General features: G+C 37.9%; 1 protein-coding gene across 1 annotated transcript in view; it reads left to right on the top strand.

Annotated features, from left to right (window-relative positions):
• The first annotated feature begins 10,168 nt into the window (after positions 1-10,168).
• Positions 10,169-17,033, top strand: part of sstr1b (somatostatin receptor 1b) — a 63,306-nt gene continuing 56,441 nt past the window's right edge. The window contains exon 1 of the mRNA XM_039769205.1: positions 10,169-10,999. The gene's annotated coding sequence lies outside the window, so the exon portion shown is untranslated. The remainder of the gene's footprint in view (positions 11,000-17,033) is intronic.

Below are 17,033 nucleotides of genomic sequence, written 5' to 3'. Positions count from 1 at the left end.
ACACAATAAAACTGCATCAAAATTAAATGCACCGCGTGCCTATGCATTGCATTACAATGTGACTGGATTGCATTAACTTTGGCACAAATTATCTTCCACAGAATATTCTCACTCTGAGACTATGGAAGGAAACTGAAGTAATGAAGTAAGAATAGATCTATTATAATTTCTCATACTGTATTGATTGTGTGTTGACTTATCTTGCACAAGTGGAAAAATCATAACCCACCTACTCTACTGTAAATTAAAAGGGAAAATGTATTATATTATCTAACACTAGAAAAAGTCACATTTTCTCTGCATGGGCTAATGCAAAGTGCCTCCAAAATGTGCTAAAAATTAATTCACGATGTTCTAAAACAAGCTTACCAAGTCTACCTCTCTATTTTTTTTTCGTGTCTTCTTAGCTATAAATTCCAGTGGAATATAATGTTTGCAATGCTCTCTAAGTGGGTAGACATGAAGCTTGAAGAGTTGGTTTTGTTGGTTTTGATTTTGAAATTTCATTTTTGTGTTTTTGGGAATGCTGTACTGATTACATTTTGGACTGGATATAATTTTATATATTCTAAAATGGTTTATAATTGTAATATAATATTAAAAAAACAGAGTGTCACACACGAGCGAATGGGAGGCAGCTAAAGGGCTCAAATGAGGGAAATTCTGTGCCGAACCAGAGGGTGGCAGAGTGCATTAACCCTTTGGCTTCTTCTCCTGCAGACCATTCTCAGGAAATGCCACCTGGCCCTGATGACGTCACTTCTGGTTCTGGCGCCAATGACATCACTTCCGGTTCTGGGCCCCGATGACACCACTTCTGGTTCAAGCCCCGATGACATCACTTCCTCTGCCTCTCCTTAAATATCACCATTTTCTACTTGTGCATCAGTTATGATTTGAATTCCATAATGCCAGTTGTTTTTCTGTGTTTCAATGACCTACAATATACGGGGTGGCTACCCCAAACCTTTTTGTAGTTCCCTGGTGTTCTTGTTGTAACAAGAGATCAGAATTCATTACTAAAATCTTTGATATTAGTTACAAGGAGTGGAGTGTTACATATATTTTGATTACTGGATTTATTTTTGTATTGTTATTCTGTTTGGGGGGCAGCACGGTGGCACAGTGGTAGCGCTGCTGCCACGCAGTAAGGAGACCTTGGTTCACTTCCCGGGTCTTCCCTGCATGGAGTTTGCATGTTCTCCCCGTGTCTGTGTGGGGTTCCTCCAGGTGCTCTGGTTTCTTCTCACAGTCTAAAGACATGCAGGTTAGGTGCATTGGCGATCCTAAATTGTCCCTAGTGTGTGCTTGGTGTGTGTGTTTATGCCCTGTGGTGGGCTGGTGCCCTGCCCGGTGATTTGTTCCTGCCTTGTGCCCTGTATTGGCTGGGATTGGCTCCAGTAGAACCCCGTGACCCTGTGTTAGGATATCGCGGGTTGGACAATGGATGGATGGATATTCTGTTTGGGTGCTATGTTTTTTTTTGTGGACATCTTCACACAAACTTTTGAGTGACTCTGTTTGACTTGCCTATGAAGACAGAAACGTGTAGACCCTGGACCAATGAGTTAGGAGCTGTAAGTTTTTAAGAGGAGTAGTTTTGTCCCTTATGGAAAAAAGAATGGGGTGAGCACAGGAAGAGACATACAGCTCGATATGGGAAAAGCAAGGAGCTTCAAAAACTGATGGAATCACGAAAAGTGAGTTTTGACAAAAACAATGACTGCTGTGCTGGCGAGAAGAACGACTCTATCTAAGAGAGGGTGTGGAGGAGGAACCATGCACAATAAAGTTGATTCCTTTCCCCATTTAAGAATTATTAGATTATCGTCTTGGATGGTGGATACTGAATCCCCTTCATTGTTTTCGGAGTGATTCACATAATAAACATTGAAGAGTAAGTGTGGGTGACCATCTAGATCCTCAGAGGAAACACAGCCGGCAAAGGTGGCAGTGGAACAGCAGCTCATTCTGCATCAACACCACAAGGGACAAACAATTGAGTCTGGGTGTGTGGCATTTATCCGCGTCTCAGACAGAGTGAGAGTAACCATTAGTGGTGTGTTGGTGCGCCGCATGATCATGGAATGCTATATGTTAAGCATGGAGACTACCCAGTGTCTATTTCTTTGTAGACACAGTGCTGGCATAGAGAGTATGCAAGAATATCGGACCACATCTTTCTGAAGACGGAAACTATACATTGCATTTACTGTAACTGTATTGTGTGACTTTGATATCCCCTTTATTATTGTGGATGGTTGGGATGCGATTGGGTCTTGAATGTTTAAACATGTGTGTTTTTATAAATTTACTTTTAGGATTGTTAACAATTAAAATCTAATTTTTGTAACACCTGTGTTCTGAAATTATTGCACAACCACAACTCTGGAATTCAAGTACCTGAGTAATGGGGGTGAGTTAGTGTTTGATACTATTTGGGTTCCCCATATCTTAGAACATGGGGTAGCACAGTTCGTTCTGTGAATGTCTAGTAATGTGGGGCAAAGTGGGAGTGTCTGGGTTTGTATATTTTTTTACATTTAATTTTTTTTTTTTGTTCCCTAGCTTTGGGTATCATTCAACAACATATTGATGGAGAAAGTACAATTGTGCATGGCCAAAGAAAGCTTGCATAAAGTATATTTTTTGTGTCTATTCTCTTTCCTAATCTCTCAACTGCCTGCCTGTCTCTGATTCTTTCTCATGTCCATTTTGATTCTTAGGATTTTTGTTTCTTCTTCAGGTGCCACTGTGATAAAGGTGAAAGAGAAAGAAAAATTAAAGCTCAAATACAGCAGAAAATTATTAAAAGATTTGTTAAAAGATTTTATTTATTGTGAAAAACAGCTATCTCTGTACAATGACAAAATTTGTTAATGTCATGCTGTTATCTGCTTAATCCAAACCTGGGTCACATGGGGGGAGCCTATCCCAGCTAGCATAGAGTGCAAAGCAGGAGCAAACCCTGGACAGGGTGTCATTCAACCTCATGGTGAACACACACTATGGCCAATTTAGCATTGCCAATTTACCTAACCTGTATGACTTTGGAGAATTTGAGAAAACCAGAGCACCCAGAGCAGAGCAACGCAAACAGAGGGAGAACATGCAAACACCACATGGGGAAGACGTAAACGTGAACCCTAGTCTCCTTCACTGCGAAGCAGCGGCACTGACACCATGCAACCATTCTGTTCTAATTTGTTAATGTACAGTGTATAAATATTAGTTAGTCAGTGAGTCAGTCAGTCAGTCATTATCCAACCCACTATATCCTAAAACAGGGTCAAGGGGGTCTGCTGGAGCCAATCCCAGCCAGCACAGGGCACAAGGCAGGAACAAACCCCGGGCAGGGTGGCAGCTCACCGCAGTTTATAAATATTAAAATGACATTAATTCATGACTATACTATATACCTTTTTAATGGAAACATGCAATTACAAGTAAAAGGAAACACAGAAAGTTTTAAACAAATACAGTGGTACCTCGGTAAACATCCTTAATCTGTTCCAGACCCTTTGACTTATATCAAACAGGACGTATACCAAACAAATTCTTCCCATAAGAAATAAAGGGAAAATGATTAATCCCTTCCCATGAAAAAAAATCCTATTGTTATTGGCATATTATACATTGATGAGGTTGTATAAAATAATTTAAACACTGCTTAATACTAAAATACATGAATACAAAAGCAATTAAATGAAATAAATGAAAATTTAACCTCACTTTACTTTTTAATAACGTCTTTGTTTTCACAATCGTAAATACCATACTTTCTCGGCATACGATATGCAGCAGCCATGTCCCGGATACGCATGCCACCTTCATACTTTTCAACAATCAATTCAAAGGCTTTGTCTTGAGAGAGGTAAACAAGGGTAGCGCGCGGCGTTCTAGCATGCGAGTCGTATTCCAAACAAAGGTCGTATACCAAGCAAAATTTTTTCCGTACAATGCGTATTCCAACTTTGACTATTATTCAAAAGTGGACGTATACCGAGGTACCACTGTATTATGCAAAAACAAATACCCTGACTGACAAACTGCACTCACCCACCTTGCCCAAAACCCTCTGTGACTGAAGACACTAAACAGATAACATGGCATGCGATGAGACAAAAGAAAACCCATCACTGCAGACTGCAACAACTGTGAAAAAATAACATTGGCTTCATAAATATTGAAAAATATCCTTTAATTGGTGTTTCCACAATGGACGCATATCTGTGTAACATGTTAGCGGGCCCACCAATAAACTGCTGTTAACAAATGTTGGTTCCTGTGGTGCTTCTAATTCTGCTGCAATATTCTGGAGCCCCTCAAGATCCTGAACCGGATTAAAGAAGTCTGACAATGTCATATTTTACATTATTTTATGTGTTCTTTCATGGGTGAGAAAACAGTAAGACTACACCACGATGAAATGTTTTTTTCAGGTGCACATTCCACTCAGTGCTGTCTGCCTAGCTTGCTAATTACTTCTCATTGCACCTTTTCTTTTTGAATTACAAGACAATGTATTTATGTTGTGTATTATCATGTTGCAGATAAGCAATCCCTGAAGCAATGTAATTGCATTTCACCAAAACAGATAAATACACCAATGGTGATCTCAGTACTTTTACATCTGTGCTAAATAAGAAATAGTCATGACATGAAGAATCTTTCAGAGTTAATAACAACATGTCTTTAATAGTCATCAAACCACACAATTTTGACCCTTGACTAGGTACAGCCTCTCCTTCCATTTGCAAAGTACAAATTTTAGGCAAGTAATATGTGGAGTTTTCCTTAATAAATCAGTGTTAGGAAATCTATTGTGGTGCCTTGTTTTTCACTCCTGCTTCTTCTCATTTTCATCGTTGGCTAAACATTGGATGGTTACCATCTGACTTCTGTTACAAAACTGCCAGTGGCTTTAGAGGAGGGCCATATGATTGGTTAAACATTTCCTCAGCTTCCCAACAGATTGTCACTAACATTAATGAGAACAAAACATACTACTAAGCTGCCAGACATTTTAGCATTGATCAGGAAGCAAATCTGCATAACACATCACAGTCCTGCAAACAGAATAAATAAGGCCACAAAATAAACATGTGCGATGATGAATGCTAAAAAATATGCAAAATTCACTGTCACAATTGGAAAAAGGGTTTCAATAAATGTGGCAAAACAACATTAAGAAACACATTCAGGCCATCCTATTATATTAGAGAAAGTGGCCACCACAAGGTTTCATACTGACTCAGGTAGATAAACCAGCTGCAATATGTAGCCATGCCCTCTGTAACTCAACCTTGCAGCGCCATCTTGGCTTTAAAAATGGTATAAGATTGCTAGTGAACCTATACAAGATGAAAAAAAAACACAATAATAGAGGGAAATTCATTGAATTTGATAAAGAACAACACAAAAGCTCACCAAGCACCGCGAAAATCACAACACCATGCAGGTGCCCAAACCAAAATCAATCAACCGCTGGTCAGTCCTAAAGTTAGATAACAGCTGCCTTGTTTCTGCTTCATATCTAAACTGTTAGTCAATCACCAAAGCAGACAGCAGAGTTAAAATTCAGTCTGGCATATTGGATAAAAAAAGTCTTCTGTTTTGCTGATAATATCAAATCACGTCATCATAGTCAGAAAGTTACACGCATGTATATAACATATAGGTCAAGAGAGAACTAGAACAAGGCTCTAAGACAAATTTCAAATGATTTTGTGTACAAGCAGTCTGAATGGTGCCGCAGGCTGCACTGACAAAGAGCTGTCCTTCACGTGAAATGGTTATGAGAAAGCAAGCACACAAGGCAGGTGATATCTGGGTGGACAACCAGGTGAGTGGACCAACAAGATTGGGAGCTGCTGATTGGCTGGGGACAAACAGAGAAAGAGAAAGCAGCTGTTGTTAATTTTTATTACACAGCTGCTTAGAAAAACACACAACAAAGTAAAATAAACAAGATTACTGGTGTCTTGAAGATGAGGAAATGCACACAAACAGAAAAGTCCACTAACAAGCTGCTCAGTGAGCCCCAACAGTATTGGAAAGCTGTTTGAAATATTCAAAGAGCTTAAAGGGGGACTGGACACTAGCTGCGTCAGCAAGATGGGATGATTTCCAAGATGCCCAAATGTGAATTATGATGTTGTGGATAAGGGGGAATATGGCTGACACAACCAGACAATACAGATTGTCAGAAATCAAAACCACATTGAAAATAAGATCTCTGAACTTGATTTCCTTCTGGCTCCCACTCTTTAAAGCTCCTCTCTATTTATCAGACTTTCCCTCACACTTCAGAAAAACATAAAATCTAAAGAGAAACCAGTGCAAGATGCACTCCATCACACACACCCACCTAAACTCCTTCGGGATCAGTTCAGAGTTTCCATTTACCCTGAAATACACACAAATGGAATCTGGGACAAAACCAGAGTACGTGAAAAACCACAGAGACACTGGCAGAAAGCATGCAAAGTTTAATTTGAAATATCCAATGAGAAAAAGATGTATTATGTGAAACATACAATGAAATTAAATCATATTCTAGCATATCCTACTAGAGAAAAATATTATTGTCAAAAAGTGAAATGTTCTGACAGTTCTCTGCATCTTTAATAAAAATCACATGATTTTATTAGGTTGACTTAATAAAAAAATCCAACTTGAGAACTTGTCATCACACATGTACAGGTTCAAAACAAGTATTCATTTGCTTTTTAACATGCAAACATGATGATTGTTTTTCTTTTTTGTTTTATGTTCCTTGAGGGTGATTAACATTTTGCTTTCAGTCTTTAGCACCCCAGTTTGAGCTTACTTACCTTCTTTTTGGTAAAGCCGTTGAGACTGTGGTGTATTTCGTGTTATATTAGCCTGAAGTGTGTTACATCACCATTGACAAATGTAACTCTGTGGAAAGTTTGCTTTTGGCTTCAACATGATAAACTTAATGTGATATACAGTGTGTCACGTCAGACTATAGGACAACAAAGATACCTTGCTAGTACAGAACAGCACGGCTGAATAAAATAAATGGTAAAGTGCAGAAATATTCTTGGGAATAACTTTACATACCTGTGTAAATATAATTGAACGCATGATTTGAGCATTTATTGGATAGTATTTAATCAAGCTAATTTTATTAAATCATGAAAATATACTCATGCCATTGGCTTAAAATGGACTAACTTGGACAACATTCTGAATTGTTTTAATGCAGGACCACAATTTGTGAGGCTTGATATTGAGAAGAGGTACACTTTGGTTTTAACTTCTACTCTGTCCCACATGGTGCTGTATGTTATTGGCGCAGGTGAGTAGTTGTCCTGGTAGGTAGATAGGTAGGTAGGTAGGTAGGTAGGAAGGTGGGTAGGTAGATAGATAGATAGATAGATAGATAGATAGATAGATAGATAGATAGATAGATAGATAGATAGATAGATAGATAGATAGATAGATAGACATGAAAAGACTATATTAAATAATATCGCACACAAATGACTTAGGAGGATCAGCACATAACTATGGAGGTGACAGGGGAAATGCATTTGCTAATAGCCTCTCTCTTTCTCTCCCCTCTTCCATAGCACAGAGGTTGGAACACACTGACATCACTTCTGGCTTAGGTATGAAGAACCCGTCACCTTAGCCTAGCTGCCTACTTGATCATCACTGTTGCCAGAAAATGGCATTCATATAAGAACCGGAGAGAGATGAGTATGAAGGTCCACGAAAGAGGGCACCTTTGTGAGCCTGAATAGAAACATATAAAGTTCATGACTGTTGAACTGAAAACTTTATTTTCTTTTTCCAGCCTCTTTATTTTTTTAAACAGAGGTAGGTAGATAGTGCCACACATGTGCGATTAGGAGACAGTTAAAGGGCCTGAATAATAGTAATTCCATGCCTGACCAGAGGGCGGCGAAGTGCACTAACTGTCGCTGTGTATCCCTTCCAGACCATTCTTGGGAAATCCTGCCCAGTTCCGGCACCACCGATAACATCACTTCCAGTGCTGACATGGCCGATGACATCATTTCCAGTTCCGGCCCTAATGACATCACTTCCTCCGCTTGTATTTAAAAGCTTCCATTTTAAGGCAGGAATTTAGTTCTGCTTTGGACTTGCATGAGTAACAAACTCTGACTAATTTACCTCTTTGTAGCCAGGATATAATATACGGGTGGCTGCCCCAAACCTTCTCATGTCTCATCGTGCTTTTTGTGTCAATAGATTAGAAAGGCACTACATTGGATGGATAGATGGATATGAAAGGTACTACACTAGATGTATAACAGGTATACTGAGAAGTGGTGGACCAAATCCAAGCCTGAGTTTCAAGAAAGCTTGAGGTTGCATGGGACAGAGAGCAAAGAAGGCACAAGTTGCTATGGCAGTGCAATAGCATGGACAGAACCAGGGCCTGTAGGCCTTGTAAGTTTGAATGAAGGGCTACATGAAGGGACATCTTCACAAAAGGAAAACAAGAATGTCCAGGTGTAGATGTTTCCTCAGATCAATACATAGTCTTAACTTTTAAGGCTTATGGAAGTCTTAATTTACAAATATGGAATTGCACCTGACCCCAGTGCACATCTAAAAATAACCCAAATAAAGGATTTATAGCCACCTCCAAGCAAGACTTAGACTGGCAGGTGGAATAAGAGAAACCATAAGATATGTTTTGTAGAAGGCAATTGGATGAACCTTCCTGTCTGACAGATGGGGCTAAGGACACAATATAGGATGACCCCGAGAAACAATAGATGTTTTGTTTTCTCCTGTTTTTTTCCATTCTATTCAATTTTTGCATAAAGAATAGCTTTATTTTTCTGTACTTTTGCCACGTTCTCATTATTCTGGGTGTTTGGTTATAGCTTGAGGGTGCCCCCTCTTGTTCACATTAAATAGATAGACAGATAGATATTAAAGGAGTTACTTTATACTAAATAGATTTGAATAGGTCTGATATTAAATTAGATAGATTGATAGATATGAAAGTGGCTGTATAATTGATAGGAAAAGGGCCTTGATAGATAGATAGATAGATAGATAGATAGATAGATAGATAGATAGATAGATAGATAGATAGATAGATAGATAAACTCCTTGTGTTATAATACTTTCCAAGTGGCAGGGTAATGACCTGATTTTTAGCCTGCTGTTGCTTATTTATTTGTAACCCCTTCCCCTATGATTTAATATTAATATGGCATTCTTTGCTAAATGGTTAAACATCTCTCTGCCCCCTCCTCTGCCCCCATCTCTGTCTCTCACCTTACATCCTATTGGTTAACAGCCAAAGCAGGTGACCATAAGCTGCTGTTCAAATAGACACCTGTATCAGAATCTCCGGCTGCACTATAGCAGTATTTAAGGCAGAAGGTGAGAGAGAAAGATTTAGAGAGAGAGTGTGTGTGTGTGTGTGTGTGTGAGAGAGAGCGAGAAAGAGACAGAGAGCTCAGTAACAGAATAGAACTTTATACATCACTTGTGGCAAGCAATTTACATGCAACAATCAAATTCTTAAAGCGCCTAGAAAAGCTGTCTTGCGCATGAGAGCTGCTGCTGTATAGCCCGTCTGAGAATCAATTAAGGCACAGCTCAGTGAGTCAGAGAGTGGGATCATTAAGAGAGAGAGGAGCCGAGGAGCTGATTTCTGTGAGCCCGCTGACTGTGGAGTGTGTGCGTTGGTGTTCACAGAACGCTGAAGTTTAAGGGATTAATCGTGTCTACGGTGTCCTTTACACTGCTGAAGGCATCCAGCACAGATCGCCTGGGAATGTACATCTTCTCATGTGTGTACTGCAGCGTGATCCACCAAGCAAGCAAGCAAGCAACAGGGAGCTGAATTTGTGTACATCTATCAAGCTATCCTTTGGGAAATCTAGGGAATAAACCTTTTTTTTTTTGTTGTCATTCTTTCATCTGAGAGAGGTAGTGGGCTAAGATTGCTTCTTTCTGCAGGGTGATTTTATTTGTTATAGTCAAGTGAGAAATTTTCCATCACAACAGAATTACTGTATATGAAACAGAATACAGAAAAGAGAACTGCAGATATGTAAAAATTCATTTGACTTAGGAAACAGTGGTGTTCCATTCTTGTTTTCATTTTTTTCCTCATAAACTCTGATAATGGGATCTGGGATTTTTTTTTTTTGGCAATACCTTGTTTCCCTATTTGCTTATCTGCAGACTTCACATTTTGATGTCTGCATCAGTTCAGCAATGAGCTCCTAAGCAGAAGGATGTGAAAGACAGCTAACCGTCTAAGAAAAAGAGGAATAGCACTACTGGAAGAAATAAACAGAAGAATATAAAAGTGCTACATTTCTTAATTCACTTCATTCTGGGATAGTGGTTTGAGCAATCGGTCCATGACAGCAGTTGACGTCACTTTTATTTTTTTTTTTTTACTGCCTGCCTGGAGATGGCCAAATTTAAGGATTAACCCTTTGTTTACAGACTGACAAAGCCTTCTCTCTTTTGCCCCTTTTACCTCCTTTCTCTTTGCAGGCAGAAACTGCAAATGCTCAAAAAACATTAGGGCACAACTTAAAGATGCTTTTGCAGATACGAAATTACAAAGACATTAATTTAGCCTGTGTTTTCTCTTTTCAAATCAAGGACAAGTTCGTTGTTTGTTTTCAATGCTTGCAGCAAGCTACTAAACACTAGTAAGTTTGAAGAGTTACCTGACCTCATCGGACACACCATAAAAAAGCCCTGCAAGGACATAAAGATGCACACTTTCATTGCTATTTACTTTGTCCAAACAGGCACACCCAAGTGATTTAGGACGACTTGTGACAAGCGGTGATCTACACAGACATTCTGAACTCCAGAAAACACCTCTCTTTTGTTACGTAACCAGGACACCTCGACACACCTGGAGCAAACATCCTCCTCTGGTGACAGCCTGGGATTTTACAAGAGTGTTTAACTTAGCAGTATTACGAGCACTTCACAGCGTCTGCCCATTGAGGTTAGTAAGCCTTCAGTTTTATTGCTTTTTGTACAGCTGGATGGCTTTGTTTGCTTGTTCATGTTCACTAAACTGCTTGCTTGCTTTCTTTCTTTCTTTCTTGCTTTCTTATATTGCAAGAACAAGTTGAGACCTCTACTGTTACTTCATTAAGTGCTACAGCTAATGTCCAGCAGGTGACTATGGAGCACCAGTTAGCACAGTCAAACCTTTTCGTTTTTGTGGATTTTTCCCTCCCAAGTGTAGTGCTTTTTGGCACATTATTTGGGGGGATTGCTTTTAAAGCTCTTGACTTCCAATTGTAAAGTTAGCAGAACCTTACTTTACCATGTGTTGTTATGAATATTGTGTTTCAATGTCCCATTGATGTAAAGAGGTCAGCAAACTATAATCATCGATGAAAGGCAACTTAACAGTTGGCTATTAAAGAACCTCTCTGGACATCAATTTCTTTTGCAAAATATTTTCTTTTATGCACTTAAACAATTCTGTCAAGAATATTTCAAAAGTAAAACAATTACAATAGATTGAGTAAGTGTAAATCAAGCATATTTTATGCCAGGGGGCTCATTGGGGTATAAGGCAAGAAAGATGCCTACATAGAGTGACTGTCCATTATAAGGTTCATTCATACACACTGAGCCAATTTAAAGTTTCTAATCAACCTAACATTCATGTCTATGGAATATGAGAGGAAACTGGAATACAAGGAGAAAATGTACATGAACATGGGAAGAATGTACAAACTGTTAGAATCTGAACCAAGGTCTCTAGAGATGTGAGCCAGCAATGCTGACCACCCTGCCACCATGCTTTTATTTTTAGTATCATGCCTTTTTCAAAGGAAATCAGAACAGTAAAGATTTGTTATAAAATAATTGATGCAATAAACTGTACAAAATCAACCAATCTTTGTTGCATTTAATGGTTTCATGAAGAGTGCTGCTACTTGTCACTTTCTGTCTCCCCTGTTGGGTGGTACAGATTGCTGATGGCACCATTGTTCTTCTTGCTACTATATAAGAGTTAGGAAAGGTTCCCTTATTCAAGGATGCCAATTCTTGCTTTTAAACATGTCATTTTTTCCACATTTAATTATTGTTTAATCTTTATTACATTCATTAAACTTTAATCACACAAATTAACAGCACTACTGCAAAGTATTTTATGAAACAGTTACTTCATAGTCAAGAAAACTGCAAAAGAGATTAAATAAGATGGCACACTGAACATAAATCTGTGCAGCACATTGTCAATTAGTTAGTTATTCAATCAAGCTGACGATCAGCTAGTGTTTGTTATATATTGCCCTTCACAGAGAACAATATATGTGATTACTTTACTAGGCAATGAAGGATATAGAAATAACACAACAAATATACAGTCCATTTAGGCAATATGACAATCCATTATTCATAATGTCATTTACAGTGAATGGTAATACTTAATATGTTTTGAAGAAGAGTAATTCAGTCTTCACTGAGTAAAGGATTAAAGGACACAAACACATTAACAATAAACAGTGTATGTATATACACATATATTCTTAGGTAAACTAAACATTAAATAATCAGTCTCAGTTTTAATAACATTAGTTTTAAGATACACAGATAGCCAGTTAAGTAAGATATGAGATATGGAGAGTAAAATGAAAAATATTAACATACAAGACAAAAAAAGTCAATAGTGAAAAGACAACAGAGACAATAAGGTCATATATAGAACAAAAGAGCACAGTGAGGTATTTGAAAGACAAAGATAAAGCAGAAATCACATGTTAAGTCTTCTTCTGGAAACGATATTAAAAAAAGACTTGAAGGTCTCAAGTCTAAATGAGAAGATGTTTCAAGATCAGTAAATAGTAGCCAATGACAAAGGAAATATGGCTAGAAATGCATTAGTGCCATAGCAGACCATTATGTACAACTGCTTAGAAAGAAAATATAGGATGACACAATGACTGTCTTTGAATGCAACACAGAAAATGATTATTTGAATCCGACGTTTCCTAGTATCCTTACATCATTTCTATAAGGTTTCTCAGCATCATAGTATGCAGGTTTCAACCTTTCATGCTCCTCCTGTCTTTTGCTAGTCTGGGAATGCAGTTTTTTATTCAGTCATACCTATAGCTGATCTTTGCTTCCATCAAGCTGTCTTAATATAAATTTTAAACATTCCTGTAATGGTTTGTTTTGTGCTAAATCTAATAATGAAATTGGTGTTTGCAGTCACAAACATGTTTAATACCAATGTGAAGTTAAGCTTGTCTGTCATTATTAAAATTAACCTCCTGCTGGACAAATGTCAATATAATTTTCTAATAAGGATGGTTTTCTCTGATTACTGATATTTGATTGATTCTTACTGCATTCTATTTCAACAATATTCGATATTAATAACAAGGCTGGTCTTATATTTATACAAACTGAAAAATATATAGCACCATGCTACTACCTCACAGCTGTCAACTCCCTGGGTTTAACTCTAGCCCTGGCACTGCCCTCTATGCCTGTTTGAATCTTGTAAAGTCTTCCTATGGTTGTGTGTATGTACTTCTCTAGGGACTCCAATATTCACCCCACATGCCAAAATCATGCATGTTAAACTGAGTGGTAACTTTAAATCAGGTACTGTTTTGAGGGTGCTTGAGGATATGTGTTTGGCACCCACCTTTTGATTGATTTTACTGGAATAAATACTGGTCTTCTGCCACTGTGAACTGAATGAGCAGGCTAGAAAATGGATGAAAAAAGATAAGTAATCTCATATATAATGCTAAGAGCAAATACATTTAATTGTGGAAATTTACGTTAATGTTCAACATTTAAATCTTTACGAATTCTTAATTAATTTTAAGAGCTAACCTTGTTTAAATCTGAGACCAATCAATTACATAAATCGTAATATTAAATTATTAATGAGCTAAAGTTTTTGAGTCTGTGTGTCACAAGTCATGTGTGTATAACTCACTGAATATGAATTAAATCTTTCTCAGTTGTAATTGTAAAATGGTAATGCCCATTGATTATGGAGAAAAATTACTCAAGTGACTACATGTGTATTTATATATAAAATAAAGGATGCAAGCATGGGCTGGCATTTAGGTCAAAATGGTGCATTGTTTCTTATCTGGCCAGGAGGCAAACCTAGTAACTGGTCAAGAAGGAAGGCATGGTGTTTTCTGCCTCAACCAGGAGATTGGCAAAAGGTGCCAGCACCACAGTGGAGATAATGTTATTCAGGGAGGGCTCAGTCGAGGATCCGTACCCAGCTGGGAAGCCAGTATGCTATTTGTGCTGTGTATTTATATGAAGTCAAACAATTTGAGGAGAAGTGGAGGAAGTTTAAAACTGCTTTGTGCAATACAGGACAAGTTCATCCCTAAATTTGGAGGCAGTAAGGATTTAAAGAGACCTCTTCAGTGGATGAATATAGACTAAAAAATCTGTAAAGAAAAAAAGAAATGGTTAAAAAGAATAGTATAAAATCTAAAAGAGAAATATTGTGAAAAAGGTGGAAGATCACCCAAAGAGATCTTAATATTTCATTTGAAAAAGAATGGTGAAGGAGGAGGTGAAGTGCATTAAAATGTTAAATGTGAACTAAACTATGCTACCAACAAAATAGTGACTGCTCTTAATGGTATTTTTCTGAAGTTTGTATGAGTGAAGAAGTTGATAACCCCCTAAAAGTAACAGGGACTATTAAGGTGGTGTTCATTAATCTGCAAATTGTTGTGAGAGAAATATTGTAAAAGCTGAAATCTAACAAATTACTGGGACAAGTTAATATTTACCCTAGACTGTGTAAGAAGAGTAATGAGTGCACATATAAACCATAGATGAGTATGTTTCAAAACTCTGTACTGTACTTTCTAAGGAAATTCTTGAAGACTGGAAATTAGCAAATGTTATCCCATTACAGAAAAAGTACTTAGGCTAATCCAAGTATCTACTGTATAGGGCAGTGGGCTAAACATGCATCACAGGTAAATTATTCAAAGCAGTTATTAAGGGAAAGATTGATCAAAGCTTGACAGGAAAAGATGTACAGTATATATGAACAATCAACATGGATTTAGATGGGGGATCACATTTTATTAATATGCAGGAATTCTATAAGTGACAAAAGTATAGAATCAGAGAGGTGTACATGATATTATTTTATTTCTCAATCTGCAGAAAGCTTTTGGCAAGTTCCTCCATGACAGACTACTTATCAAACTAAGAAGTGGAAATCTACGACACATTGCACACATGCAAAACTACTTTAAACACTGAAAGCAAAGAGTTATGTTGTGAGGTACTTTTTACAAAACTGGGGATGTTAAAAGTGGTGTCCCTCAGGGATCAGTGCTGGAGCAATGCTTCAACAAGATCATGTAGAGATAGATGAAAACATGTTAAGGTTAGATTTTGCATAAATGTTAGAATGTCACTGAGAGAATCAGAAATGCAAGTAATTAAATGCAAAGTAGTATGGTAAAAAGGAGGATTTTAGGAGCCTTCAAAACTTGATTGATACCATTTTGAAAAATTGGGTGAATGGTATTTTCAAACTTGTTAGGCAGAATGGCCTGTTCTTGTCAAAATTGTTATAATGTTCTGATATAAGATCTGACAAATTCTAGATTTGATTTCTCCTTGATATGGTTTTCTGTTTGCCCTTCCAAGCATGTGTTGCAGTTACCTGATTATGAATAAGTTGTAGGGTCCCATGTCCATTATACATCAGATTATTTGGCTTGGCATTCACCTTAAAAGTCAGTGCAGGAAGCCTCAAACTTTACCCAGCAGGGTTTCAGAAGAAGTAGGTAAAGCACAATAAATCAAAGAAACAAAACCTGAGGGTTTTTGGAGCTTCACGGGGGTATTTTTCGTACGCGGATTACTCGTTTAGTCGGATGTAATTGTTGATGATTTGGCATGATCCTGGATCTGTCGTTTTTTTTCAAAACTCTTGCTGTATGTGTTGTCATAGCAGCACATCCAAATCCTCAAACCTGTTCTATGTAAACAAGGATTAGCTCACACACTTAATCAGTTTCCGTGCATGAAATTCATTCAGTCATGGTTTTACCGTTCATTAATGAGCAAATTATTAGAAGAGAATTTATAGAGAGGGTTTTGTGAAATTGGCAAGATCTTTTATTGCTCCCGGAGGAAATTCTTTTCAAAAGATACCGCTTTAGCCGAGGGGGAATATTGTACCTCAAAGATTTATTAGCACCTTATATTCGAAGTCAAACTAGGTGAAGTCGAACTCTCACAACCACACAGACAGTATGCATTGCTTTGAGGTTTTTTGTAAGCGGCACTTTTTTGTATACTGTAGGCGTTGTGGAAAATCTATCTAAAAGTGCAGTTTGCAAGTCAATTTGTAAAGTCTGTTTGGCTCTGACATATTTCCTTTGGGTTTTCATAGTGTTTCTTGGACACCTGCGTGTGCAGACAATAAAAGAGGCGTTTCATGTCATTGCAGGTACACAGGCAAAAACACCCACAATTCCATAAAGAATCTCACAATCAGCCTAACATTCTCATTACCCAGGATTTCCAAATGTGATTGGGGCACATGGGACTGATCAGAGTGGAGTTTGATCAAATACTTGAAAAATGTACCTCTCCTCTTGATGAATGATCAGACACAGTGTCTTCATCAAATATTTGACCTTCGTCAATATCTCATTGGTCAGACACAAGTTCTAGGGATATGACATTCCCTGCAACTGACCCAACAAAAAAAGAAGGCTATATGGAACATACTGTACCTATGACACACATTGAGGACAAATATATGCAATGACCATCCTTTACCTGAAATGAAGTGACCACTGCATCCTGCCACTGGTTCTGAGGAGGAGCTTCCCCCTGAAATGCCCTCAGAAACAGGGCAATGGGCATTTTGCTGGAGAGTAAAACTCTTCTGCAGGGGTTAGGTCTGGACCGCGTGGACCATCACCTGTTTTTTGCTTGTCTGCCTTCTTATTAGCTTTAAAATGAATGTTTTTTGTATTATATATGATTCTTTA

The sequence above is a fragment of the Polypterus senegalus genome, chromosome 11, assembly GCF_016835505.1.
Source record: "Polypterus senegalus isolate Bchr_013 chromosome 11, ASM1683550v1, whole genome shotgun sequence".
In the NCBI taxonomy this organism is placed as follows: Eukaryota; Metazoa; Chordata; class Cladistia; order Polypteriformes; family Polypteridae; genus Polypterus; species Polypterus senegalus.
Note: the sequence above shows the minus strand (reverse complement) of the source record. Positions and strands in the feature narration are given on the sequence as shown.